This window comes from Dendrobates tinctorius, unplaced genomic scaffold (genome assembly GCF_039654945.1).
Source record: "Dendrobates tinctorius isolate UK_male_01 unplaced genomic scaffold, ASM3965494v1 ptg000015l, whole genome shotgun sequence".
NCBI lineage: Eukaryota > Metazoa > Chordata > Amphibia > Anura > Dendrobatidae > Dendrobates > Dendrobates tinctorius.
The window spans coordinates 52,972,764-52,993,988 of record NW_027361683.1 but is presented as its reverse complement, the minus strand read 5'-3'; the positions used below and the strand labels follow the sequence as shown (position 1 = coordinate 52,993,988).

At 45.5% G+C, this 21,225-nt stretch overlaps 1 long non-coding RNA gene across 1 annotated transcript in view; it reads right to left on the bottom strand.

Annotated features, from left to right (window-relative positions):
• LOC141077383 (uncharacterized) overlaps window positions 1-7,709 on the bottom strand; it is a 266,364-nt gene extending 258,655 nt beyond the window's left edge. The window contains exon 1 of the long non-coding RNA XR_012227545.1: window positions 7,502-7,709. This is a non-coding gene — a long non-coding RNA (uncharacterized lncRNA). The remainder of the gene's footprint in view (window positions 1-7,501) is intronic.
• Window positions 7,710-21,225: the final 13,516 nt, after the last annotated feature.

Here is a 21,225-nt window from a genome sequence, read left to right as displayed (position 1 = left end):
GAAAGAGATGCATTTGCAGTGTCTCCACGTCAAACAGTTAGTCAGGCAGAGTAATGTGAAAGCTGCTCGACGCCTGGAGTTAGCCAGGGAGGCTATGGATTGGCTGGGGTTGCGGAAAGATGTGGTTCCGGTACCCAAAGCTCTAATTGGGAGAATCATTGGAAGATCCGGGAAGGTAATGCAAGACTTTGTGAATATCTCTGGTGTGTTGAGGGTGAGGATCCCTCCTGATGATGAAGACCAGGTATCCAGTGAAGTGGGTAGAATTCCCATCATGGTGGTTGGCTCCATGGAGAGCCTGAGAGACTTTCGGATGCTCGTGGAGTATCGAGTGGGGTACCTGCAAGAAATTGAGCAGTTGAGGCTGGACCGTCAGCGAACTAATAAAGTACAGAATACCAGCTGGCAGCCGCCTCCAACCCAAGATGTAAGGACCCGAAGGGTTCCTCCAAGTAGTGACATGGCCGGTGGCCGAAGAATGTCAGCAAGGGGCAGTTCGACGGCTCGCGCGAGGCTGAGAGACCGCAGTTCCTGTGAGATGCTGAATGGGTCAGATTCAGGCCAGACAGTAGGACCGATTAAGACTGATGACCAACCGGGAGAGCCGGTCAGTGGGAGAACGGTCAGGTGATGAAGCGCACTCTAGGAGGGTTGTGACTAAACAGTGTATGATGACGCAGACAGACTGCAACTGGAGGGTCAAAGACAATGACCGATATTTTGACCGCTGGGGGCGGGGGAGGCCTAACGTAGAAATGAGGCCGGATGACAGTGGGAGACGTTTCTCTCGACATATGGGGCAAGGTGTAATGAGTGCCCGGTCTCGAGATCCTGGTGTAAGATTGTGTGTTCCTGTAGTGTAAGATTGTGTGTTCAACCCCACAAGTTTGAACAGAGGGGCGGGGTATGTGGTGTAGTGACCACTGTGTCCACTAGGGGGCGCTGTGTGGATGTCCCAGGAGAACGGAAGAGTGGCAGAATCCTGAAGGATAGTTATGTATCTCAAAGTGGGTGGCTTTGAGATGGAGACTTGTATATGTGTGATCAGCAATATCATTGCTGAGGTGTTGTTTCTAAGTATAAGGGAGAAGTCTTCAGGTAACTTGAGAGATGGGCGGGTTCTGGTTACCTACAAATCCACCCAGGGGTGTGTCTGATAACGCCTATAGTAAAATGCTATGTGATTATGTGAAGGACCTATGATGAGGTCATAGCCATGTGACCCGGTGGGCGTGGCTACAGACCATATATGGTGGCCAGGGTAGGTCACCTGGGTTGAATGCTGGGACCTGATTGGTCCAGTTTGGAAGGTCCCGTGAGGAGAAGGATCTCCTCACTAACAGCCTGTGGAGCGGCTGTGTGTGTAATGGCAGCCAGCTTCTGGGAGTCCCTGAGGAGTGAGTGGATGCCTGCAGAAACAGCCATGTGGGAACCCTGATGTGGGTGAGATAAGGATGAGGATGGATAGCCTGTATAATGGACTCTATCCTGTAATGCTGTTTATATTGCTGTGGTTTATGATGACAAATAAACCTCATGGGCTATGGCTTATGAAAACCCGAGCTGGATCTAATTGTGTGGCAGCCAAGCGAGTGTCCCCCAACCTTGAATGACAGCGCTACCTCACAATATACAGTATCTCCAAAACTGCATCAATTATAATTTTTACACTTGCATACAGTTTTTGAAGAAACTCGTCAGAAAAGTTGTTTTGCACATCTTGGAGAAGTAACCGCAGATCTTTTGTAGATGTAGGCTTGTGATAATTTTGTATCTTCATGTAATCCCAGACAGCCTAGATCATGATGATGTTAAGATCAGAGCTCCATGGTGATCATATCACCTCCAGGACAACTATCCACTTGTATTTCTCAACATTGAAGCACCAAGAAAGGAGCTACTTTAAGGATTGTTGATGTAATGGTCCGTCAACAAAACTTAGTGCAGCAGATAAAAGGAAGATCATGCTTACTTCCCTTCGAAATTGAAACATGTCAAGCATTGCCATTAGCTCAGAACTGGCAGCAACGAGTGGAACCCATTTACTGTTTGGAGAAGTCTGGCCAAGTGACTCAACTATACACAAGATGCAGAAAAATGTCAGCATTTTCTCTGGACTAATGAGTAAAATTTTGACATATTCTGCTGCAGCAGAAGGCATCTTTTGTCACCAAAGGCCTGGAGAATGGTACAATGATGACTGCAGCATGGTGAAGGTTTCTTGCATGTTTGAGGCTTAATTTCAGTAAATAAAGTTGGGTATTGGGTCAAGATTAATGGTATCCTTAAGGCTGAGAATACAAGCAGATAAATGTATCCATCATGCAATACGATCAGGCATATGGTTGGATCCAAATTTATTTTGCAGCCAGACAACAACCCCAAACACACATAAAAAGTTATTAAGAACTTATCTTCAGCATAAACAAGATCAAGGAGTCCAGGAAGTGATGATATGGCATTCAAAGAACTCGGATATCAACACCATCGAGTATGCGAGGGATTAAAAGACAAATAAGGATTTATGCAAACCTACTTTGACACCAACTGCATTAAAATATTTGATTAATTAAAAAATTGATTTTTTTTATTGTACCCTATGGGAGATTTACTGTAATAAGCTTTTTGTGTCAGCTTTATAGTGCAAAAAATTGTGCATTTTGGTGCATGTCTATTTCTTTATTCATTTTACAACTTTTTTTAATTTATGCTGATCTAGTTACTTTTCTTATTCATGCTGTCATGCTCGCCATGTCTGTTTTGCCTCATGACCCTGGAGCGGTGTGCACGCGCATCTCATGTCTGCTATCCTGCTTGTTCCCTAGAGCAGTGTGCACACTCACCTCATGTCTGCTGAGCTGCAAGATGCCTGCATTTCTGCTTTGCTTTCTGTGATCTTCTCGTCATGTCTAGAATCCCTGATCATGTGTCTTTCCTAGGATCCTGCACTGTCTGGTTCTGCAATCATCTCGTCATGTCTGAAACCCTGATCATGTGACTGCGCTCTGTGATCCTGGAGCATCTGAACTAGGAAGTTCTCCCCTGGTCCTGACCCGGAAGAGGAGGTGCTATGCCCTATATTAGACCGCCCCTTCCTATGCTCAGGGTCTGAGTATTGTATATATGTAAAAACTCAGGAGGGCACTACTGAATAAGATATGCGGATCAACCAGCAGTCAGTATAAACACAAACTGAGAAAATGGAGAAAAAGGTGGCTTCATCAGGGGCCCCTGATGAAGCCACCTTTTGGTGTGCGACATGCGTAGGGCACTCCACAAGCTCCCCCTTGTAAGTGGCATTATATAGGGACTATGCAGGCAGGATTTAATCTTGGTCATTTTAGCCTCTTGGCTACACCATGATTGCTATACTTTTCATCTATGCTTAGTACCCCATGGTGTTTATTTTCATGGCTCAGTTGATTACATTTGTTATCACTTGCATTCATTATTGTACTATAGTCTATTTGGATGGATTATTCAATGGATCATTATGTTTAGTGTTACATCTCTGAACATTTCTTCATTGCAGGTATGCTATTGTATGTGATATATTCTAGAGCCTTTTTTATATATGTCCATTTACTGGAGGGAGCTCTTTGGGCTTTATTATAAGCCTTTGTGATAGTTTCATGTCATTGTATGACTTTTTAAATGTTTTTACATGGATGTTGTCTTTTTGTTACCAATAAAATTTGTAATTTTGCAGTGATCCCTGCATTTTGGTCAGTAGCTTTTTCTCCATTTTCTCAGGGTCTGAGTATTGTGTTGCTTCTCTGCATGGCTGTTTGGTCTGTGGGGTTGCGCCCTCTATTCTGTGCCCTTGCCCTCTGCTCTGTCGTGCGTCTCTGCACACGCTCCGTGCTCGTACTCCATCTCTTGTCCCGTGCCTTGTCTTATGTTTGTCCATTGTGCCATGTTTGTCCTTGTCCTGCTTGGACTTGTAGTCCTTCTGTTATTCTCTCCCTTGCCTGTTTTTGCCATGTCTTGCCTTCGCTATGCTCTGCCTTGTTCCTCCCTATGGTCTCTGTCTTTGCTTGCTCTGCCTCGCTCTCTCTGCTATGGTGCTCTGTAATGCTCCCTGGCACATGCACCATTCCTCCTCTCTTTCAGTTTGTGCTCTTTTCCATGTCTAGTCCCAAGGCTCTGCCTTGGCCCGGCTCTGGGCTTCGGCCTAAGCTCCGCTGCTAGACTCTTTCCTATTGTGCTCTCTTGCACGTTTCTAGGCTAGTCCCAAGGCTCTCCCTTGGCGCGGCTCTGGGCTTCGGCCTACGCTCCGCTGCTAGCTCTGTTCTTGCTCTGTTCCTGTTCCGTGTTCTGCCAATGCTTCCGTTCCTAGTTCTGTACTCTGCTTAAGCCCTGCCTGGTTTCTTGTCTTGTCTTCCCTTGCTGCTTTGTATGCTCTCTGCATGCGCCTGGCCTTCCTAGCCTCCTGTTTGTGCCTCAGCTGTGCCCGCCTGCTTGTGCCTCAGCCGTGCTCGTCGGTCAGTGACAGCTGTGTCGCCTGCCATGCCTCAGTCGGGTTTGCTGGAGTCTTGCCCGTCTGTCAGTGCCGCAGCCCGATCAGCTAGCCAGTGCCCCAGCCGTGCCCTCTGTGCTCCCTTGCACTTCACGCTGTTTCCGCACTGTGCTCTGCGTGCTCTCTAAAGCACGCGTAGGCCCTCGCCTGCCCATGGCATACCTCCCCGTGCTTCTGTAAAAGTACACGCAGGCTTTGCCATGTCCCCTGTCATGCCCTCTTGCACGCACAGGCCCTAACCCTGTCCTGGAACCCTGACGTGCCTCTCTGCACGCGCAGGACTCTGCCTCGCCTGACCCTGGCGTGTCCCTTTGCACGCGCAGGACTCTGTCTAGTATCTTATGCCTTGGCGTGTCTCCAAGCACGCACCCTGCCTTGAACCCTGGCGTGGCTCCAAGCACACACCCTGTCTTGAACCCTGGCATGCCCCTTGGCATGTGCAGGCCTCCGTCCTGGGAACCTGATCCTGGTGTGTCACCAAGCACGCACCCTGCCTTGAACCCTGGCGTGGCTCCAAGCACGCACCCTGCCTTGAACCTTGGCTTGCCTGCCTGTGATCCCGGCCTAAGGCTACCATACACAATACACTAAAGTATTGATGAGACTGATGTACTTGCTTTGAAAATCCATGTCAGAATTGTATTATCCTGTAATTTTATGAGTCCAGCTAAAGAGGAAAAGATCATGAGTCTCTGCCGATATGGCCTGACGCTGCAGCTTGTACTGAGCAGTGGGAGGAACGCTAAGCCGCTGTCAGTCTGCTTAGGAGGAAAGACATTGAGCTATAGCTTTAAGAGTTGTCAAAGCTTAGGACAAAAGTCTGAGGTCACTATGTGTGAGTGCAGAATCGTGCATTCCTTAGTATTGCTCATGCTGGATGGTCATGAGACTGCCTTTATGTGATTTGCATTACAGTCACGTGCCAAACAGACTTGTTGAGCTTTTCTCATTTGATGCGGTCACATGATTGCCGACTAGCATGGTAAATCGTGATAGCGGGCGAGCAATGAGACTTTTCTCCCATGCCTGCATGGATCGACTACAGACTTTTGTCCCAAACCTAGACAACCCCTTTCGGTCATTCTCACAGCATGCCCGGGCTAAATGTTCTGCGCATACCATATGCCAGCTACGCGTCATTTTGCCTGCTATAAATTGATTCGCCTTTCCTTCAGCTACTCTGAAAACTAAATCCAACAGCAAGTTTCAGTACAACACTATGAATGAAAGGGTGCCATGCACCACTTTATTGGATGCAATGGAAGACATACTGTATGTCACAGTATAGTTGTGGCAAAGGAAACGCCCTTCTGTGCACGGAGTTAAAATGCCATGATATGTGTACAGACATTAATATATATTACCCATACATACATACGCACAGTCTATATACAGATATACATAAAGACATAGAATACTCAATAGAGACAATTATAGAGCAGAAAATGGAGCATGCATGACAAGTGTATGCAATGTTTGGCTGCAACCTCATGGGTGACAGTCTTCATTTTTGGGGTATGGCTTAGTTACAAGGTTGTACCCCAGTTATACAGGATGTGGAAAAACTTCTACTCGAGCTCATACAAGATAAAATCACATATACATTTCTTGTGGGATTTTTTTTGTCCCATGTGTCGTGACATTATGCATGGCTGTAAATATATGTAATTATGTCTAATATATGCCTTGTAAAAACTGAGCGGTTTTAGGAAATAACTTTTTCTAAATGTGCCCCCCTTCCCCACCATTATATTGGGCTAGGAACCTGATATAGAACAGCCCATGGCAGCAACAAGGAGGGAGAATGTGAAACTTTAGCAGCGTGCATTGCCTGACACACCCCAGTAGTATGTTAGCACTTCGGGGGGCTTGTATGCATTGTGTATGGAGATGCTTTGTGAGGCGGGCAGACATTTCCTTACTGAAGCTATTTAACACATTACTAACAGACATGTTGGGTAACAAACAAGAATCCACATTAGCAAGGAGCGTCACCTCCTAATTGTCAGAGCCCTGCTTACCTGGGTGTCAGTGACCCCCCTGCCTTGACTGTTGTAGGAGCTAGCCGGACACACACCCTGCCACTCACTGACAACAGAGCATCCTTGCACCCTGCATCTCTCCTCTGGGTAGCAGAAAAGGAACATTCCAAAACTAGACAGAGGGGTGCAAGAATCAGAAAGACGCCGGCCAATCAAAGCCTCCTCAGCCTGTGACACTTGAAATGCTGGTTTAGAAGTGGTAATATCCGCAGTATAAAAAGCCAACAATGTAGATAACAGTCGCCGTCCCCTATCCAACCTGCTGGTGGTAGCATCCATTACATTCTTTTATAAAGGAAGCAAGCCAGACCGGTTGTGACCTGTGCAGAGGATGGGCTGTGGGGACAGCGGAGAGGGATAGAGGCTCCAGGTTGCTAATGAAAGGACAATGAAGATTTGGGACTATTCCAGAAAATCCCAGCCCTCTGGATGCTACAATCTGCACAAACCAGCTGATGAGAGGCCTATATACAATCCGTAGGGGAAGCATTACAAAGAAATCTATGGGTTTTCACCCAACAATAGATTTCTATAAGATGATCTGCTGCTTCCATATGAATCACTATAATGATAAAGTAATACGAAATGACAACTGTCTAGTGTAGGGCAACAATTGTGCAAAAATAAAAAAAAAACAATGCAATGTATCAAAAATCTCTGCATGTGTTACAATGTTCCGTTCTTCAGGAGCTCATAAAATCGCATTAACCCTTTCATCACAGTCTCCCCCATAACCGAGGATTACAGTCTGTTTCCAATAGAATTACATCTACATAATATTGAGAAAAGGTGTCAAATGTATAGAAATATCTGAATGGGGGACCTTAAAGGGCCTTTGTTATTTCGTGATGTAAAGCAGCAGTGTCCACGCTGTGCAGTTATGAGGCAGTGACCCAAGCAAGCTCAAAACAAAAAGGATTTGATGTCCAACAAAACTCACTCAGTGCACAGCACACTGTATCTTCCGGATCGCAGCCGGGTAAACAAAACGCCAGTCCAGGGGAGTTGCCGTGAGCGACGTACTGCCGGGTACGCAGGGAGGGTTGCCAGCCCCTTTGGCTCCGCTGGCCCTGTGTTAACTCACACAGGATGTGCTCTGCAGATCACATGCTCACTTTCCTCACCAGAGCAACACTGAACAAATCAACCCTCCCTGTAGGTTTTTTTTTCCTTTTCCAACCTGTGGCCATAGGCCACTCATAAGACCTGGTCTGGAGGAAACGGACCGGACCCCACTACCTTCCTGCAGTCCTTTTAAAAAATAAAAGCCCATACCGGGTTTTCCTAAACAAACTCCTTGGTCCAAATAGCTTGACCAGGTTCAAACTCACTTTTATTCTGCCCTGCGAGTCACAGACACATTGCTATGATCACAAGGCACTCCAGCAGATCTAACACATTTCAGAGCACATCCTGGGGGACATATAGCGATCCTCACATATGACATCGGTCACTGCCTCACAGTAAATCCTTGCACCAACATTTGATCCTATTGCACAGGCACATCACCATAGCTGAGCTCTTCTGTTCAGCTCATTAATAAAATTAAATAGTGAACAATTAAAAAAAATGTCTATATGGGTTACATAAAAAACTATTTTAACCCGAACACACATACTGCATAATTTGTATACACAGTCTCATATCAGAGGATTAATAGTAAACCTTTATAAATTTTAATAAAAATAGCAGTGCGAAAAAATGGCAGGGGTCACATGAAAATGACCTTTTTTTTGTACCAGGTCCTTTCAATCCATACTCTTCATTATTAGTGTATGGTAAAGCAGAAGACAGAATAAGGCCGGGGTCACACTAACCGACGCAAAATACGGTCCATATTTTACATGCGTAATATGGATGAATGACCCCTAAATAGTGCTCCGTATGTCATCCGTAAGCAAGGTGAGGTCGCGTATTTTGCGCATGTCAGCATCTGTATGGAATCCGTATGACAAGATTTTCTCGCAGGCTTGCAAAATGGACATTTAATGGTTTTGAGGCCTGATAACTATTCAAATCATTAGCCTGCACCCTATTTATTGGCTCAGGAACAGGTGGCTGCCTCCATTCTGTCCATTTGTGACCTTGCCTTGACTAGGTGTGTTGGTGTTGTATGTGCAACATGGCAGACAGTCTGAGTTTCAACACAACTGAGCAGATTCTCTTCAACTGGCTTTTGTCATGCCGCTTCGGTCAACCATACCCAGTGATAGCGGATCCGCGGAGGAGGAGACGCATTTGGGTCCATCCACTTTTGGTGCAACGACTCACAAGAGGTCATTTTCACCGCCTCTATTCGTCTCTGCGGGAGCATCCAGAAAAATTTTACCAATACTGTCGCATGAGCCTTGCAACATTTGATCTACTCTTGGAGACAGTGCGCCCTGGGATAACCTTTCAGGACACAAGGATGCGCAAACCTATATCTGCAGAAGAGCGACTTCTACTCACATTATGGTATGTACTACACAACCACATTCTCTATGTTCATGATGTGTTGCCCAAAGTATGTATTTTTTGCTTCTTGGACTAAGTTTATTGCCCTAATCTTATTCCAGATATGTTTACACTTACAGACCAGAATGTTATGTGTAATATGTACTGAATATCACTTAGTCATTGTGCGACCAAATATATGTGCGTTAGTAGATCGGAATCACTAACAAGTTTGGTATTTATGTATCTGGTCTTTTGTTAATTTGTGCATTCTAAAATGTTTCATTTCTGATGTTCTTCAGCTTCTTGTCCACTGGCCTGTCTTATGCCGCCCTCCACCATGAGTTTCTCATTGGAAGATCTACCATTTCTGGCATAGTCAGGTCGACATGTAGTGAAATATGGTCAAGACTACATCAACTCGTCATGCCCAAGCCCAGGATGGAAGACTGGTTGAGGATATCAAGGGACTTTGAGGAGGAATGCCAGTTTCCTAATTGTATTGGGGCCCTTGATGGCAAACATATCCGGGTGCGTAGCCGCCGAACTCTGGCTCCCAATTCTTCAATTATAAACAATACTTTTCTGTTGTATTGTTCGCTCTGGCCGACCCTCAATACAAGTTTATAATTGTTGACATTGGAGCCTAAGGAAGGACGGAAGACTCTCGAGTCTTCAATACTTCCATTATGGGTCGGCAGCTACGCACCAACCAGTTGGATCTACCACCACCACGCCAGCTACCCGGCTCCACTCAAGAATCAGTCCTTTATGTCCTTTTGGCAGATGAGGAGTTTCAGTTAACGCGCAATGTCATGAGGCCATATCCCCGGCGCAACCTGGACCACCGGCGCAGAATTTTTAACTTGCGCCTATCACGTGCTCGGCGACTGGTGGAGTGTTCCTTTGGCATCCTTTGTGCCAAATGGCGGGTACTCCAGTCTGCCATTCAGCTGAGTGAACAAAAAGTTAATGAATGTGTTAAAGCCTGTGTGGTTCTTTATAACTTCCCCAGGATACATGATTGTTCCTCTTCTGCTGGTGTTGTGCGTGGGTCAGACAATGTGCGTAGGGCGAGACCACCTATCAACCTCAACGTGGACCGCTCTCTGGGCTCAAAGTGCGCGATATTTTCACAAATTACTTTGTCACCTGAGGGGGAAACTTCTTGGCAAGAGCATGCTGTGTCTATGTTATAATTTTTTGGTTTATGTCTGTCTAAATATATATATTTAAACCCCTTATGATTCTATTGTGGCGCCCCTGAGGCTTCAGTCGCCACAGAGGTACTGCACCTTCTCCTAAGGTGTGGTGCCCCACCATCCAGGTAGGGTGGGAACTCCTTTCCACATTCCATCACCTGCACCCCACACACAGGATAGTTCAGCAGGGACCCATCCATACTTTATGCTGGAAAGGTCATAGGGTGCCTTTTGTGGTCCCTGGCTTCGTAACACGAGAGGTGCTGGGGAGGCGGGTGGAGTTAGATATAAAAGAGAGGGAAGGTGTAGGATTAGAAGTCAGTCCGCAGAAGAGGGCAGGCGGAGTAGGAGAGGACAGCCACTCGGTGAGGAGTGGGGATCCCTGGAAGAAGGGATGGAGGAAGGAGTGCTGCAGCTGCCTCTGTGATCTGAGCCAGCTGGCACGGGAAGGAAAAGAAGGAGAAAAAGATGTAGACTGGAGACTACAGATTCCATAAGAGAGATGGAACAGATCGGAACGAAGGAGAATAGAAGGACGGTGGGAAGCAGGTTGAGAAAGAGAGATAACCCTTCCAGTCCAGAGCGCAAAGGCCGGGGCCCGGTCCCCGAAGTTGATTGGATCTTTATGTCCGGCAACAGACACCGGAGGAGTAGTGAGCCACTAACGCCTTACTCCCATCATAGACTTGGGACACAACAGCACTTGGATGGTGAGCTGGGATGCAGAGAGGAGTCCCCGAAGCAGGCTACAGCTGTCTGTCATACAAGTAGAGACAAGGAACACCTAGAGAGAGGCATTCCAGGGTAACTAAGTACTGGAGTGCTTCGCACCTAAAGGCGCATTGGAAGAGTCGTTCAGTAAGGTACATATTGGCGGAGTGTGGAGGAGAGAATCCTATCCTGCCTGGAGGTTGGCTGGGGCCCTGAGCTGAAGAACACAGTGCGGAGGCAGGCAGTTGTGTGAACTACAAACAGTGAGTAAAGCTTTGGAACCGCATACTCTGGTGTCCTCCAGTTATTCCAGCACCGCTACACCTTGGGTACCAGCATCTACTGTATACCATTCTGCGCCTCTCCTCATCCATTGCACCTACACTGCCCTGGGACTACAGCTCCACCTGTGGGGAGCTACACCATCTTTGCTGCACCACAGCATCAGTCCAAGTGGATCTGCACGCAGCGATGGCTTAACATCTCGCTTTCCAAACACCACAGGTGGCGTCACAAACTATCTAAATAAACTATTACACTATTAACATCACCGCCATTGATATTGGGCGCCCAGGGCCACGGACCAGGTCACTGCTGCTGTGACACATTCCACCTGACACCGGCCCGTTACCGAGTATCCCGCTGCCCTGGGTGTGAGGGCGACCCACTATGAATGTTTAATTGCATTGGTAAGCGTATGTTAGTATGCTGACACCTTTTTTTAGAATTGAGACAGAGACGTAAAATGTAGTAGACAAATGTTTACTTTTGCCTTTTTTATTTTTTTTTTTAAGAAAAATATATTATTGCCATATGATAAATGTGGCAATGGGCCAAATTGGCCTTTGTGCAGATGTGAAAATTGGGTACAAATAACATTTTCTGACATACAAAACAACCACAAAACCATTAGGCAATACCAAAATGGCAACATTATAAATTTTGGTAGGTCGGGGGAGGAGAAGGCGGAAGACCAGCCTGTGTCTGCTGCTGGCTTCTTTGCCCAACTTGGCCATCGCCCTGTGTGGGGGCATACTGTTGCCCATGATGTGGGTAGTGTACTGCCTCCGAGGATTGTTGTTGGTACTGGCCAGAGTGATACTGGAGAGGGGCCTCTTGTTGGGGCTGGTAGGCCCGTGTCTCATACCCACCAATATAGCCATGTCGTCCCCAACCAGGTTGGGACCAGCCTCCAACACTGTGTGGGAACAAGTGGCCATATTGGTGAGGTTGGCTAGAGCCAGACATATGTGGCTGCTATTGGAAAGGTTGGGTAGGGGGAGGAAGGGGGTGAGATGTAGGCCCACATATTTGAGGATCCTCAGAGCCTGCTTGAGCAAGCATGTGTGTGGGATGTCTAAGGCACATCAGATTTCTGGGTGAAAGCTGCCACCTCTCCAGATATTCAAATAACTCATATGGGGTATTGGGGTGTGTGCTTGCATCAAGCAGGAGCTGAAAACATCCTCGAATAGTAGCCTGACCTCACGGGTAAGGGCACGAAGATAAAGGGCCAGGCTGCATGAGTATGCCTCCTCGCCATCATCATTATTGACTCTAGCCAGATAGTTTAGTACCCCTGTGTCAACATTGGTACAGGTATTGGGCAGGGATATGGCGACTTCTTCTTCATCGCCGGGATGGTCCAGCAGGCTGTGGGGAGCCCTGGATCTGGGCAGTTGGGCTGCTGCTGATGTTGCCCTGCTCCTCCTGTATGGCTGATGGTGCAGCAGCAGACGGTCCTGCTTGTGGATGTGGTCCTGGTGGTGGTGTTTGTGGTGCAGGCACTGGGTTTTCCTGAGAGGAATCTTCACCCATGCTTCTTGGAGGGGGAGAAGATGGGTCAGCCACCTCATCCCCTACAGACCCAGGAACTATGATGGGCTCGGTATCTGAGCCAGTTCCTCTCTCCATAAGGTTGGACTGAGTTCTGTTATGAAATAGAGCAGAGCCAAAAATAAATAAATTTTTTGGGCCCTGTAAAGTATCTGTGTAATGTGGTGTGAGGTATCTACTTACGGTCTCAGATCCAGAATAGGAGCGAGGAAGGAGAGGTGATCATAATAAATATATTTTCGCTTTGTGTGGCCCACATCACCACTCCTGGCCCGCTGCTGACGTTCCCGCCTGTATTGGTCGCGGATGCTGCACCAGCGTCTCATCACATCTTCCACTGCAATGTGACAGGAAATATTCTCAATTTCACATATTTGCTAGGTCAAATTTGCTACCAGTAGCCTAGGCATATGGCCTTCTACGGTGTGCTTTCTACCCAGGGTGGCATATACAGTTGTGGCCAAAAGTATTGACACCCCTGTAATTCTGTCAGATAATACTCAGTTTCTTCCTGAAAATGATTGCAATCACAAATTCTTTGGTATTATTATCTTCATTTAATTTGTCTTAAAGGAAATAACACTAAAGAGAATGAAGCAAAAAGCAAAACATTGATCATTTCACACAAAACTACAAAAATAGGCCAGACAAAAGTATTGGCACCCTCAGCCTAATACTTGGTTGCACAACCTTTAGCCAAAATAACTGCGACCAACCGCTTCCGGTAACCATCAATGAGTTTCTTACAATGCTCTGCTGGAATTTTAGACCATTCTTCTTTGGCAAACTGCTCCAGGTCCCTGATATTTGAAGGGTGCCTTCTCCAAACTGCCATTTTTAGATCTCTTCACAGGTGTTCTATGGGATTCAGGTCTGGACTCATTGCTGGCCACCTTAGAAGTCTCCAGTGCTTTCTCTCAAACCATTTTCTAGTGCTTTTTGAAGTGTGTTTTGGGTCATTGTCCTGCTGGAAGACCCATGACCTCTGAGGGAGACCCAGCTTTCTCACACTGGACCCTACATTATGCTGCAAAATTTTTTGGTAGTCTTCAGACTTCATAATGCCATGCACACGGTCAAGAAGTCCAGTGCCAGAGGCAGCAAAGCAACCCCAAAACATCAGGGAACCTCCGCCATGTTTGACTGTAGGGACCGTGTTCTTTTCTTTGAATGCCTCTTTTTTCTCCTGTAAACTCTATGTTGATGCCTTTGCCCAAAAAGCTCTACTTTTGTCTCAACTGACCAGAGAACATTCTTCCAAAATGTTTTAGGCTTTTTCAGGTAAGTTTTGGCAAACTCCAGCCTGGCTTTTTTATGTCTCGGGGTAAGAAGTGGGGTCTTCCTGGGTCTCCTACCATACAGTCCCTTTTCATTCAGACGCCGACGGATAGTACAGGTTGACACTGTTGTACCCTCGGACTGCAGGGCAGCTTGAACTTGTTTGGATGTTAGAGAAATAGTAGCGAAAGCTACTGATCAAGAAAACGCAGGGATCACCATAATGTATGAAAATATTGTAAATTTTATTGGACACACAAAAACAACTCCAATTAGTGTTAAAAACATTTAAAAGTCATATAAAATGAAAGGACAAAAACACACAGAGGGCTCATAATAGAGCCAACAAGACAAACCACATGCAAGAAAAAAGATGGCTTCACAATTCAAACCCTGTCAAATGGCAAAGGGCAGACAATAATGGTGTTTATCAGAAAAATACACTGAAAACATGTGAAACAAGATAGTATTAATATCACCACCTTATTGTCTATAATAGCTGCAATATAATCAGTTTGCTCAGAAAAATGAACAGGTCACAATAGACTCAAGCGGATGGACACAACACCTATCAAGGATATTTAAAGGTAATGACGCCTACAGAGCACACTAAACATATAAACATATCTTGAAAAGCCCATGAAAATTACCTACAACACAGATTAAACCACATGTTCAAATGAGCTACAGCCATAACAAAAGATCACAGAAGACAGTGCAAACGATATCATGGACAGGCAAGAAATGATCCAAGATAGAAAAGAATCAGACCCAGTATCGCCCACAGACAAATTCAAAAATACTCAAAAAAGTTTTTAAATAATGAAAATATGAATCCTGCCCGCACCGTCCTAATAAAGTACGCTTACATGGGGGAGCTTGTGGAGTGCCCGACGCGTGTCGCCACCGCAAGGTGGCTTCGTCAGGGGCTGAAGAGTGTGTCCAATAGAGGTCCTATAAATATATGCCATAATAAGTAAAATAAATTGCAGCTGCAGTAAATTACCTGATCCACCCCATTAGAAAGAGGAACCAGGTCGCGCCGTCAGACGGGATACATGAAGCATGGTCCGTGATACACGAATACTTCCAGGTAGCTACAAGCCAATTCATAAGAGATACGTAAGAAGGCCAAATCACCCCTACGCAGACGCAAGGGGAATGGTTGTCACAGTTACCAGAGACGCTAGTGCTTAGAATGATCCATATCGGAGGGTCGCTACCACACATGAGCAAGAAGTCAGGAGGAGAATGGATGTCATAGTTACCAGAGACACCAGTACTTAGAGTGATCCGGATCAAATAATCATTGCCGCGCATATACTAGAGTCAAAGGAGAGTATAAGCAATGTTGCCTATTGTCTCCCAAGCAAAAGAAAATGTTAATATAATAGATAAACCTGCATCAGCAATATATAGGGAATGCACAATAAGTTATCATAAAGAAATCTTTTACGTGCATAGGCCGAAATTGCAAGTGAACTAAAGATATAATATCTTAAATACTGCGCACACCAAAATAAAGATGAAAGAGTATACTAAATCAGTGACAGCTGTACAGAGAAACCCCTTATCCATATATAAATGCACAAACAGTAGTTGCTATGAGAACAAGAGACGCTGCCATTTGAAATATTCTCATGCAGGTAGTCACCAGTGCGCATGCGCTAGACTCTGAAAAAGGCCAGGTAGATAAATAAAAAATTATTATCCCCTCAGAAATGAAAGGCCACACTGAACACATCGACACAAAAGGATTGTAATAAATATTACGCATCGCAGAGAGATGGAAAAGTGTAGTGCGCTAATTCATAGGAACTAGATGAAATAAGTCCCCATTTATGCGCAAGCGCTAAAAAAGATGTTTGCTTATATAGATTGAACCGCTAATAGAGCTCAAGTGATCACCAATGCGCATGCGCTAAAGAAATAATTTATGCACAAATACAAAACTTACATGCAGAAAGAGTGAAGTGTCTTCAATATCACAAAGATAGACAGATGTAATATAGCAATGCACTTGCAGCTAAATAAGAAACTAAATATGACAGCCCCCTACCAATATATGAGTGCTCGGATATTAGATGCCAAAAAAGCTAGTGACACTGCCATTTTAAAAAAATTATAATACATGTGGTCACCGATGCAAATGCGCTAGATTGAAAACAATATAATATAATAGTAAATTAGGGCTAGAAGACGTAAGCCCCCATTTATGCCCATACGTGAAGAACGTAATTGCAATCATGGCTTAGACCGCTAGTAATCAGAATATTAAAGTCCGGTCATCACCAATTTGAAAGCACTGAATCCAAAATGGTAGTATGTGTAAATATGCCTAATATCACCTCATAATTACGGGGGCTGCAGCCTAATCTGCCTAAAGAAGCATCCTCGATATAATGTAGGCAAATATAAACATTATTTGGTGCGTGTATGATGGAAACAAGTAAAATAAAAGTATAAAATAAACTCTATTAAGTATTGCACACACACTGAAGGCATCTATATAGTGAATCAAACTTAACGAATATATATCTGTTCTGAAATTCTTTTCAATAAAAACAAATAACAAAGGATTCAGCAACATAACGATTACTGAGTACAAAAATAAATCTCATTTACAACTGTATATCAAGACCTGTAGCCAACAAGTCCCAAAATAATAGCACTTTCAGGTCAAAAATCATTTTCATTCAAGTCCAACAAAATCTGAAAAGAAAAATAAATCCATAGCGGATGTAGGAGTCCCCTATCCAGGAGACTGTATGACCTTTGGCGATACATAAGAAGTATCCACTGAAGGAGAGCGACCCAAACAAGAGAAGCTAAGTGACTCCAAATAGTGATGGTAAAAACACGAAAGGAAAGAATGAGATGAAGAAGAAGAGGAATGGGGGGGAGAGAAGAGAGAAAGAAAAAAGGGGAGGAGAGGAGGGAAGGAACCTTGAAGTCTGATATAAAAGAGGGTAACTTGCACCCCTATAATGATATCCGTCTAACCCGTATTGTACAATCTATCTTCCTTATGGCTTAGAAAACAGGGATTGAAATTCCTGAGAGTCCATATACAAAATCCAAGGACTCCAAACCTGCAGATATTTCTCCATTGAACCATTAACCACAGAGGACAATTTCTCAATACTTTGAAGGCTGGTCATCTCCTTAAACAATTCAGACATATTCAGAGATTGGGAGGCTCTCCAATGTCTTGGGATCACAGTGCGTGCAGCAGTTAAGCAAAATCTTAGGAGCCACTATTTCTGGTACTGAAACGAGCCCGGGAGGATAGATAATAAAGTCACATGGTGAGAGTTGGTCACCGAATGAACGCTAATGGCTTGATAAGCGGAAAAGACAGAATCCCAAAATGGCTTAATATGATTACATCCCCACCAAATGTGTAGCATGGTATCTCTGTCTACTCCGCAACGCCAACACCTATCGAAGACGGAGGGAAAAGCGGCGTGTAAGACATCAGGACAGCAATAACACCTGGTGTGAATTTTGTAATTGTTTTCCTCCTCGGCACAGGCAATGGAGAATTTGTGTGACTATATGAACACCTTCCTCCACTCCGCCTCCAATATATCTGTTAGCGCGGCTGGTCTGAGCCGGAATCTCCAGGAGTGGACCCTCTGGGCCGTGGCACCGAGGGGACCCGGGCGAGCTGCCAGGTGGAACCGACCCCTATACAGGGACCATTAGGAGCAGCCCCAGGGGTTCGAGTACCACAGTAGCCGGTACCGAGAGGGGCGGCTCAGGATGGACTGGAGTAGGACTGTGGGACTGAAGTGTAGATGACAGGACTGAGCTGGAACACAGGAGACAGGAATGGAATAAGACAGTAGACTGGAACGTGGAGGGATGGCTGGAGCTGGAACACAGGAGACAGGATTAGAGGAGGATGGAAGGCTCGGAGTAGGATGGAACTGGAACACTGGAGGCAGGACTGGAGTAGGACGGCAGGACTGATGCAGGATGGAAGAGGAACACTGGAGGCAGGACTGGAGTAGGACGAAAGGACTGGAGCAGGATGGAACAGGAACACCGAAGGCAGGACTGGAGTAGGACAGCAGGACTGGAGCAAGACGGAACTGGAACACCGGAGGCAGGACTGGAGTAGGATGGCAGGACCGGAGCAGGATAGAACAGGAACACCGCTGGCAGGACTGGAGTAGGACGGATGGAGCACTGGAGGCAGGACTGTGGAATACAGCAGGGAACACCAATAGCAGGACTGAGAGTCTGCTGCAGGGAGCAGACGGGAGTGAGACTGCGGGACTGCAAAGAGCACACGATGATGCGAGGCCCAGTGTGCTAGGAAACACAACGATCAGGTGCCTCCCTCAGGGGGAAGCGGCCTGATATGCCCCTGTCTGGTCTGCCATTGGTCAGGGGGAGGTGCTTCCGGGTCAGGGCATCGCCAGAGCACAAGAAGCAGGAGGGAGGCGCGGCCGCAGCCTATGGCACATGCGCATTGCATGCAGAGATGCCGCCGGCCGTGAGCATGTCAGAGGCGACCTCCGTGGATGTCGAGTGGTGGGGACCTGCGGTGTGGGAGTGGTGGCCGGGTGAGTATGCAGAGACGGCGTGACAATATCAACTGCCAACTCACCCCTCCACCTCTCCACGTACTTGGGGAATTTGTCTCTAGTATTTTGGTTCAAAAGAGCATATATTAAGGAGACAGCATGTGCAAGCAGTGACCCCAACAGGAAAAGCTTTTCAAACAGCGTAGGAAGGGAGAAGTATGAGCCTGCACCTTCTGGAGACGGTAGGAAGGATTTTAGTTGGAGGTATTCCAACCAATCAAAAGGGCCCCTGCCCTCTAACGGCTGCACTGATTCGAAAACGGGCGTGGACGAACCCTTGAGGACATGAAAGCATCTAGTATTGTCCCTTCTCTCCCACCCAAGAAAACGATCCCTCTACACCCCCGGGAGAATCTTCGGATTAGAGAAGAGAGGTGTAAGCGGTCCACTGACTAAGGAGAGAGACCCTTTGCGGGTCATCAAATCCCATTCTCTAAGTGTATCTTTAAGGAGGTCAGCTTCAGAACTGAAATGACCTCTACTTTTAGGGCTGATCCAGGGAAGGTTATGGAGTGGAATTTTAGCACTATCTTGTTCTATTCTCACCCATTGTTTGTTCGAACTGTGTTAGGGTCCCATTTCACCTAGCAACGCACCAGCGATCCCGACAACAATACGACCTGGTAGGGATCGCTGGTGCATCGCTAATTGATCGTTAGTAAGCTGCCAAACAGGCAGATCTCTTCAGCAATGCAGCAACGATCCAGCGATCAAACACAGCGAAGCACGCTGGCCAGCGGGACGCTGGCGAAGAAAAAATGGACCAGGACATTCCTGCATGATCAGCGATACTCAGCAGGGGGGCCGGTCGCTGCTGCGTGTCAAATGTAGCGAGATCGCTGTTGCATCACAAAATCGGTGACACATTAGCGATCTCGCTAGCAATCTCGCTATGTGAGACGGGGCCTTTACTACCAGTCTAGTATGTGTGTCAACAGCGCTGCTTAGTGATACCATTTGAAATTTGGAAGACCCGCCCCCCTGAGCCTTTGTGCCTATATAAAGTACTCATGCTGATCTGAGGTCTACCACCCCCCCACACAAATCCTGAGATGGCTGATTGGAGTCTGTAAAAGAAAGAAGGAGAAGGAATTAGAGGAGCTGTCTGGAAAATTGTGGTGCTAATAAAAATATGGATATCTTATAGCCTACATATTGTAATATATTGTTTATATGCTTTGATATAGTGTGGTCATTAGACCAAGGATGGAAATTATTACAAATATGAAATATGGTTGTTTGAATCCAAACACTATATTGCAATATACTATGGTGTAATATCATTAATGCTGAACTTTGACACTGAGCCACAATCCGTTTGCTCTGTGTCAATACCGTAAGATATGGAATTGTTCTGTGGTCTTTGAAGCTCTGTGTTTCAAAGATTCATTATCCTGATTTGCACGCAAGTGACCCCTGTTGACAAACAGTGATAGATACTGAATACTTTCACTTGGGGGGTGGTTGATGGGAAGGAACTTTCCAACTAATTCTGTGTGGTGTATTCTTTACACATGTGCTAGGAAAGTTACAAAGACAATAGGAATAACAACTGTATAGATAATGAATATTTATGCTGCTTGAACAAGGAAGTCTTGTGCTCAATAATAGTATGATTCTCGATTGACAAGAGAGACCAAAATGTTATGGTCTCATGTAGCACTGGTCATGCATGACATCAATAATCGAGGACCGATTGTGATACACATGAAGACATGTATGCGTGTGTGCCTGGGTTACGATAGGTATCCAGTTTTCAGAATAGGGGATTATGGAAGTCATGCTGCCCATATGTTACCATCTTAGAGCGTTATGCTATGAGCATGAAGAGTTAACTTTGTAATAGGCAACATATGTTGAACTTTGAACAGTGATAGACAACTTTGACAAGTTGACCAGAGGCAAACAGAGCCTGGGTTATAATCAGTAGCAAAACAACCCTGATGCATTGTGCTATTGTTAAGAGACATACTAATGGCAAACAAATCTCTGGTTGGTGCAAACACACTAAGATTGTAGTAGTCTATAACAAACAGACCTTGAAGTCTTGTGCAGATTCAAGATTCTGATGCAGACTAAACATACTGCACAGTTGTAATGTGGGAGTGTTGTGTATAAAAAGGTGGACCCTGTGTCAGTGAGGGAAGGACATTTCCAGAAGCTATCGTGGGTGCACGGTTTCTCTGATGACAAGACCAGAGTATTTTCCTTCTCACTGACACTGTGGTCCCTCCAGTAGAGAAGTGATGCTACAATGCTTGGTAATGTATAGTATGGATACTTATTTCTCTGTGTACTATAATTCATAATAATTGTATGATTCACATGACAAGACAGGGTAATATTATATCTGCCATTCCATTAATTTGGTGAATTATAATCATTGTATAATAAAATTGTGTCATATCCAAGTGGTGCCTTCTTTAAAGTCGTATCCGAACCTTTATTGCTAAACAGTTGGCAATACATAAATTGGCGTAGTCGGCAGGATACGCAGAAGGCTCAGAAGTATTTTTTTCTTTGTTGGGATAAGAAATAATCCTCACGTCCTAACTTATTTAAAGTAAGAGAATAATTTGTTGGCACTAGGCCAAAATGTTCGGCTT